Source organism: Alligator mississippiensis, chromosome 4 (genome assembly GCF_030867095.1).
Source record: "Alligator mississippiensis isolate rAllMis1 chromosome 4, rAllMis1, whole genome shotgun sequence".
NCBI lineage: Eukaryota > Metazoa > Chordata > Crocodylia > Alligatoridae > Alligator > Alligator mississippiensis.
The window spans coordinates 225,467,952-225,477,159 of record NC_081827.1 but is presented as its reverse complement, the minus strand read 5'-3'; positions in this window follow the sequence as shown (position 1 = coordinate 225,477,159).

Sequence of the window (9,208 nt, the reverse complement as noted above, 5' to 3'; positions counted from 1 at the left end):
AGTCATCTACCCCACACAGAAACATACTTGAGTTGCAATAAAATGTGTCAATCCTGGATTGGCCTTGTCAGCCATCTTTGGACCTACAGATAAGACAATCAAGAAAGATAATCATCCTTGACTTCGAGGGATTGCTGATGATAACTTAATGAGAACCACAAGGGCCAGTTTGCTCTTTGGAGGACCTGCATGGGTTACTACTCCTGACTGTGGTTTATGTTATATGACAATTTGGCCCTTAATATGTTCTTTAATAGTGACTTTTAGTAGGATGTGGATCTGGGTTCACTAAAGCCTAAGATTCTGTTGTTTTGATGCATGACTACAGAGAACACCCCACATTCAATATACTGGCTGAAGCTCAATTATACAGTCATGTGGGTAGCAAATTGGCTTAAGAGTCATACCCAGAGAGTGGTGGTGGATGGGTCAGTATTGACCTGGAAAGATGTGGGCAGTGGGATCCCCAAGGCCCAGTCCTTGGGCCAGTACTGTTCAGTATCTTCATCAGCAACCTGGATGAGGACGTGGAAAGCACTCTGTCCAAATTTGCAGACGACACCAAACTATGGGGCAAAGTACTGATGGGAAGAAACCAATTCCAGGTGGACCTGGACAGGTTAGAGAAGTGGGCAGAGAACAATAGGATGCAGTTCAACAAGGACAAGTGTAAGGTGCTGCACCTAGGGTGAGGATATCACTAGCACACCTATAGGCTGGGGGATGACCTTAGCAGCACAGTGGCAGAAAGAGATCTCGGAGTTGTTGTGAACTCCAAGATGAACATGAGTCATCAATGTGATGAAGTAATTAGCAGAGCTAACTGCAGTTGGTCATGCATTAGTGGGTGCATCATGAACAGATCCAGGAAAGTGATGCTTCCCCTCTATGCGGCACTGGTCAGGCTGCAGCTGGAGTACTGCATCCAATTCTGTGCGCCACAATTCAAGAGGGATGTGGACAACCTTGAGAGGGTCCAGAGGAGGGCCACTTGTATGGTAAGAGGCCTGCAGGGAAGGCCCTATGAGAAAAGGCTGAGGGACCTGGACTTTTTCTGCCTCCGCAAGAGAAGGCTGAGGGGGGATCTTGTGGCAGTATACAAATTCACAGACGGGACCAGACAGCAGGGAATAGGAGATGCTCTGTTTACCAAAGCACCCATTGGAATAACCAGGAACAATGGCCACAAGCTGATAGAGAGTAGATTTAGGTTGGGCATCAGAAAGAACTTCTTCACAGTTAGAGTTGCCAGAATCTGGAACAGGCTTCCAAGGGAGATGGTGCTGTTCCTTACCTTAGGGGTCTTCAAGAGACTGGACAAGCACCTGGCTGGGGTCACATGACCCCAGCACTTTTTCCTGCCACGGGCAGGGGGTTGGACTTGATGATCCACCAAGATCCCTTCCAACCGTAGCATCTATGAATCAACTGCAACTGTATTTAAAACTTCTGTTGATTTTATTTATCTTTCAAAGCTTAATTTATCAAGTAGATCTGGTAGTTTAAAGAATCATCTACCAAGTTAGACAGGCATTTAGACTAGCCAAGAAACACTGTTCTTTAACTGATTGAATCAAAACAGAATAGAGTCCATTTTAAAAAGGATTTTGACGGAAATGGAAAACCAGTAGATAAATATTAGCTAGACTATTTGATCAGTTTCCAGAAGCTTGAGCTTTACTTTTTACAGGTAATGAAATTGAGATTCGTTTGGTTGAAGCAGTGTACAAGACAAAAGGAGAAAAAAATCTCAAGATATTAAATTGCTATAAATCATCAGAACCTGATGGTGTTCATCTAAAAGTCTTGAGTAAACCTAAGCTTAAAGTAGACGAACTCCTGCCAAAAGTGTAATTTATCATTACACACAGCTCCTAGATCCGAAGAGAAGAGTAAGTATCATTGCCTGTCTTACAGAGGGTGCTAAATTTAATGGTCAACAGACAAATGGAGTAACAGGTATAAGGTATTTCAATGCAAAGGTTTCATAACACTCTAGCATGATGTGGAAATTTATCTTGAAAGGCATCAAATTTCTTCGTTTAAAAAGTCACATCTCTGACTGTAATAGCACGTTGTGTAAAAAAATCAGAGAAATTGTGGAATTAATAAGCATCATCAACAATTTCTTTAATATTAATGATAGCTCAAGAGATAGATGTATTGTTAAAGATGGCCATCTGTAATTCTGCATCTACATACATATTTTTAATTACCATTATTATATAGGTAGAATAGCCCTTGGTAATATTACCTAATAGTGATGAATGAGTTGTACTAAAATGCAAAATACATGCAATAATTGTCAATCTGTTATCTGTTAGCCCATTTTATTTCTGTTGGTTGGCAAGAGAGTTTTATATTTTGTATAATTACTGAAATAAATTTGTGATGACTATGAACTGGTGTTCTTTCCACTTTGCATAAGATTATATGCAATCCAATAACCTATTTCATTAAGTATAGATAAGTGAAATAAAAATAAATAAAAAAATAAGTGATGGAAGCTCTAAGAATTGTAGATTGACTTGCAGCATTTTGCAAAATGCTTATATAAAGTAGAGTGTATGAAATATTAAGCCAAATGCATGAACATTACCTTTCTTTTAAATAGCTCACTGTAGTATTCTAGAAACATGCCAAATATTAAAGAAGGTGTACAGTTTTCACCTCCAAGAGCTATTCAGTTCAAATCCATGCAGTTTAGCAGATAAGTGTTTATGCTAGTTATGCCATCACTCATTTACTTGCTCATGGCCAGTCTAAATCTAACAGCAGCTTTGAAACCTAACAGGTTAATGCAATGCCCCATAATGTTCTGCGTAGGGAATGCCCAAAAAGCATGTATTATGAATTTTCCCTTTGAATATTATTCTAGTGCTAGCTCATAAGTGGGTTTACCTTTTTGTGGTGAACTATAGACCCACTAGAGCAGGTACTGTTCTGTTTATGTGAGTCTTAATTTTGAAGTATTTTATAACCAATGCTGGATATATTGTCCAAATCTGTATCTGTTCTGTGATTTTTTTCTGTTTTAGTTTTAAATGTTAAGCCTTTCATGAAAACATTATTGAAAAAAGGAGAATATTCCTGGAATTATTGTAATACCTTTCTATAAATAATTCCCAACCTTGGTACTGTGTTCCATGTTGGTCATCTTATCTCAAAGGGTGTCGGAAAAGGGTGACAAATACTGAGTGGGCATCCATGGCATGGTAGAAGATGCTGCTGGCATGACTTTCTGACATCATTCCCTCTGAAGTCATTTCGATTTGTATATGTTCAAGAGCTTTGAAGATTGGAACACTATAGAGTTGAGAAGGAAAAGAAAAGATTTGGTACTACACATAATATAACAAATGGAGATAGCTGATATAGCTGATTAAGATCAACTGTTTATTATAACCAAAAATGTGTATTATTTTAATTTAAATAGTGTTAAGTTTATAACAGAAATAAGAAATACCTCTTAGGTACCCTTTCAATAATCTTTGGAAATCAGTGCATCAGGAAATTACTGAAAGTATATAGCTTAGTAAAATATTGGGATTGAAGACTTACACGAGTTAAAATAGCATTTGTAATTGGGTAAATATAGTGGAAAATTGTAATGGCAAGCCAAGCCTCCTGAATTAAGGCTGTAGAGGACTGCTAGTTATGGCAAGAAAAAATATATTTTTCTGATTCAATATTACAAGATTAGGTTTGTTACAGTGGGTGTTTTTTACCTCATCCTTCTAAACGTATGACGTTGATAACTACTATTTGTAGGATCAGAGCTCATTGAATCATTTGGGCTTTGAATGTTACTACATTTTTGGATTATTTGTTATTTTTTTTAAGAAACAATTTCAGCAACTCTAAACAAGATGCCACACTCTATGGACACTGCCTTTTCGAGTATGTTTACTGCTTAAAATATGTTTATATTTGATAATGTTGAAACTGAGTAGGAAAATGACGTGCTGCATACATATACAGCAATATTCATTTCAGCATCTTAATGCACTTTGCAAGGAAAAAGTTACTTTTTATAACAAGCAGCTAAGATAAGAAAACTGCAATAGAGAGGAATTAAATGACTTGCCCAGCCTGAGTATAGAATACAATCCCTGCCTTATAGTCAGTCTTGCATTCTAACCATTTGACTATGGTCTCTCCTTAAGTTATGGCATGTATAATATACAGTAAACAAATGATTGGTTTTCTGTTGTATTTATATTTCAGGCAATACATACATTCAACATGCTTTAGATCAATGCAATAGATGTTACTACAACACTACCCATTTTGACAATATGCCTGGAAAAAATATATAATGAGCCCTAACTATTGAAAACATTTTATTTTAGTATTTTATTGGTAAATACTTACATAATGTTTTATTTGGAGTGACAAAACCATAACAGATTAGTAAGAAAAATATTAAGAAATTCCTCACCCTGGTATCAGCTGCCAGACAAACCATATCTTTACTGTCAAAAAATGTTCTTTTATACTGACATAACTAATTTGATTTAGCTGTCTTTGAAAGATAACAAAATATGCAATAGTTTCTCTCTTTAAATCTAATAACTAGAATGAATTAAAGTTCTAGACTACAAATTAATCTGTGAGAATGAACAACTGGGATCCAAAGATCTTGGGAATACTGGGGATCTGGCTCCTGCATTGACACTGAAAGTCTTAGCAGGTATGTAAGAATGCCAAAGCACTGAGTTGTCAGCAGAAACTATATGGCTGGATTAGATCAGGCCATATTTTTAGGGTTAATGCTTGATTAGACAAATCAGTCAGCCAAAACAATTGTTAAAAACCTAATAGATTCTGTTAATCAGAATTGGTATTACCGTAAAAGTACTGTATTTATACCACATACCACCAAACAAGACATATATCTTGTTTGGGGAAAGCAGAATGAAGGAAAAAAATCTTTTTAAACAAACTGCTTAGAACTACTTTTGTCATTTAAGACTCGCTCAAATTTTCAATACCTAATTTTCAGGAAAAAATGAGTGGCATGCAAATAAGGTAGTTAACATACAGGGTTAAATTCTTCAGCTACTGAAAGTCAGCATAACTTCATTAAGTCCCATGGAGTTAAGGACTGGGTCTGTTATGAAGATATCTAATTTAATGATAGCTTAGTACAGTAGTTGTCCTCCTGTGTTCCTACCTTCTTCCATATCGTCACCTGCTAATCAAACATCAACAAACAAAACAATTAAGAAATCACATGCGAGGAAGACTCATAGTTTCATAGTAGCTAGGGTCAAGAGGGACCTGAACAGATCATCTAGCTTGACCCCCTGCCACAGGCAGGAATGAATGCTGGGTTCACAAGACCCCAGACAAGTGATCATCTAACTTCTTTTTGAATTTACCCAAGGTAGGGGTGAGGACCACTTCTCTAGGAAGCTGGTTCCAGATTCAGGTCACTCTAACTGTAAAATATTACCTTCTGATCTCTAACCTAAAGCTAGTCTCCATCAGTTTATTACCATTGTTCCTTGTCACCCCAGGTGGTGCTGGGGAGAATAGGGCTCTTCCTATTTGCTGATGATCTCCTCTGATGAGTTTGTAGGCAGCCATCAGGTCCCCCCTCAGCTTCCTCTTGCCGAGGCTGAACAGGTTCAGGTCCCTCAGTCTCTCCTCGTAGGGCCTGTCCTGCTGCCCTCTCACCAAGCAGGTGGCCCTCCTCTGAACCCTCTCCAGGCTGGCCACATCCTTTTTAAAGTGTGGTGCCCATTACTGGACGCAGTACTCCAATTGCGGTTTGACCAATGTCGCATAGAGAGGCGGGGGGTATCACCTCTTTGGACTGGCTTGAGATGCATCTTTGGATGCATGACAAGGTATGGCTGGCCTTGCTGGCTGCGGTCTGGCATTGGTGGCTCATGTTCATCTTGGAGTCAATAATGACTCCAAGATCCCTTCCCACCTCTGTGCTTTCAAGTGGGGAACTCCCCAGCCTGTATGTATGCTATGGATTCCTTCTCCCAAGGTGCAGCACCCTGCATTTATCTACGTTGTACCCCATTGTATTCTCATCTGCCCAATTTTGTAGTCTGTCTAAATCTAGTTGCAGCCTCTCTCTCCCTTCAAGTGTGCCCACCTCACCCCACATCTTGGTGTCATCAGCAAACTTAGACAATGTGCTTTCAACCCCCTCGTCCAAGTCACTGATGAAGATGTTGAACAGTGCGGGCCCGAGGACTGAACCCTGGGGGACCCCACTGCTCACAGCTTGCCAGGTTGAGCATGACCTGTCCACCACTACTCTCTGGGTGTGCCCCATCAGCCAGTTTTTTACCCATCCAACTGTGTAGGCATCAATGCCACAGTCACTTAATTTATTGATGAGGATGGGGTGACAGACAGAGTCAAAGGCCTTCTTAAAGTCTAGAAAGACTATGTCCACAGTGACACCATCATCCAAGGATTTAGTTACCTTGGTCATAAAAGGCAATCAGGTTGTTCAGGCAGGACCTGCCTTTGATGAACCCATCCTGGTTGCCCCTGAGCATGATCTCCCCTGCTGGCCCCCCACAGGTATGCTCCTTGATGATTTTCTCCAAGATCTTCCCGAAGACTGAGGTGAGGCTTATGGGCCTATAGTTACTTGGGTCCTCCTTCCTCCCTTTCTTAAAAATGGGGACCACATTAGCTAGTTTCCAATCCCCCAGCACCTGGCCAGATGACCACGAATGCTGATACAGCTGGGTCAAGGGCTCCGTGATGACCCCTGCCAGCTCCCTCAACACCCTTGGGTGAAGGGCATCTGGACCTGCAGATTTAAAAATGTCCAGCCCTTCCAGAAGATCCCTAACTACCTCTGCACTGACCAAAGGCCTGACAGAGCTATCCCCGAGATTGTCCCTACCTCTGGCAGGAGGGATGTCTTGGTCCCTGTTCAAGAAAAGAGGCAAAGAAACCATTAAAAATATCGTTTTCTTCGTCTGGCGTAGCCACAAGGTTACCATTTGAGTCTTGCAGGGGACCTACATTGCCTGGTGCCCTCTTCTTGCTCCCAATGTACTTGAAAATGGACTTTTTGTTGTCCTTAATTCTGGACACTAGCCTGAGTTACATCTCTGCCTTGGCCTTCCTAATAGCCCTCCTACACTCCTGGGCCGAGGAGGAGTACTCCTCCTTGGTGATAGTCCCTCCCTTCCACTGATTGTACGCCACTGTTTTAGTCCTCAGGCATTCCTGAATGCACTTGCTTAGCCAAGGGGGTTTCTGAGCACTCTTACCCACCTTGCTTCTCTCGGTAACGGTTAACCTTTGGACCTGGAGGATCGCCCCCTTAAGGTACGACCATCCCTCGTGGACTCCCATCTCCTCTACCTTCTGGGCCCTCAGTGCCTCCCCCACTAATCTCCGAAGCTCATTGAAGTTGGCCCTTCTGAAGTCAAGGGCTTTAGTCTTGCTATAAGCCCTTGACACCCTGCACTGGATAGTGAAATCCAGCAGGTGATGATCGCTATTGCCCAGGTGGTCAAGGACTTACACTCCCCTCACCAGGTCATCCCCCGTGGCCAGGACCAGGTCCAGCAAGGCATTATCCCTAGTGGGGCTGTGCATCTCCTGGATAAGGTGAAGGTCCTGTAATACAGCCAGGAACATATGTGAGCAGTCAGACCTGGCTGTCTGTTCCTCCCAGCACATGTCTGGGTAGTTTAGATCACCCAAGACAATGACATCCCTTGACCTAACTGCCTCCATAAGCTGACCGGAGAAATCCAGGTCCAGCTCTTCCCCCTGGTTGGGTATTCTGTAGCAAACACCCACTGTAAGGTCCCTTTCGCCATGCCCCGCTTGTAGTTTGCCCCACAGTGTCTCTGCCTGACTCTCCTCTAACCCGAAGCTAATCCTTGATGATGTGAGTTGTTCTTTGACATAGAGCGCGACCCCCCCCACCTTTCCTCTCTGTCCTGTTCCTTCTATATAGGGTGTACCCCCAAATGCCCAATGAGCAGTCGTGGGTGGGGTCTCACCAGGTTTCTGTGAGCCTACTAAGTCTGGATTCTTACTCGCAATCAGGAGGTACAGTTCCTCCTTCTTGCTCCCCATACTACGAGCATTGGTGTAGAGGCACTTGAGGCTTCCTGAGGGTGCATGTGCCCCCCCTACTCCCAAAAGTGTTGTGGCCCCCTACTCCCAGGACGTTGTTGCTTACCTGGGTGTCCCTTTCTCTTGTCACCCTGCATGCTGGTGAAGCATCCTCTCCACTCGGAGCGGCCCCTTCCCTCAGCGAAGCTAGTTTAAAGCCCGCTGTACAAGCTCAGCCAACCTCGAAGAAAAAATATGGTTGCCCTTAAGATTCATAGATGTTAGGGTTGGAAGGGACCTCAATAGATCATCGAGTCCGACCCCCTGCATAGGCAGGAAAGAGTGCTGGGTCTAGATGACCCCAGCTAGATGCATATCCAACCTTCTCTTGAAGACCCCCAGGGTAGGGGAGAGCACCACCTCCCTTGGGAGCCCGTTCCAGACCCTGGCCACTCTAACTGTTAAGAAGTTCTTCCTAATGTCCAGTCTAAATCTGCTCTCTGCTAGCTTGTAGCCATTATTTCTTGAGGGGGAGATGAATCCCATCCCACCACAGCATGCCCTCCGTACAGAAATACAGGTCATTGTCAAAAAACCTGAAGCCCGCCTTGTAGCACCAGCTCTGAAGCCGCCGGTTAACTACATCAATGCAGGCCTCATGACGCCTACCCCATCCACTTACTGGGAGAATGGAGGAAAATACCACCTCAGCTCCCATCTTCTTGAGTTGGTGTCCCAAGGCCTTGTAGTCTTCCATGATGTTTTCTGGCTTGCCCTTGGATGCAGCATTCGTCCCCACATGGACCACAACCAGTGCATAGCAGTCAGAGGGCTAGATGATTTTTGTCTCTAGTGGGTTATGGAATAGAGAAGATCCCACACAACTTACTGATTCGTTTGATGCACTGGCTGGGGAAATTTTTAGCAACTTGCATGATTTCACAATGATTGCACACTTAATTCATACAACACAATTTTATTTTAAATTTCTTTGCTATGCATATAACACTGCTTAGCTTTAAGAAATACCACAAACATTAAGAACACAATAACTACATATATCAGAAACAATGCTCCAAATGCACTTCCTTAAAACAATTACAATTACAACTAAAAGTTAAATTTGAATCAATACTTTTATTTTCATAATATA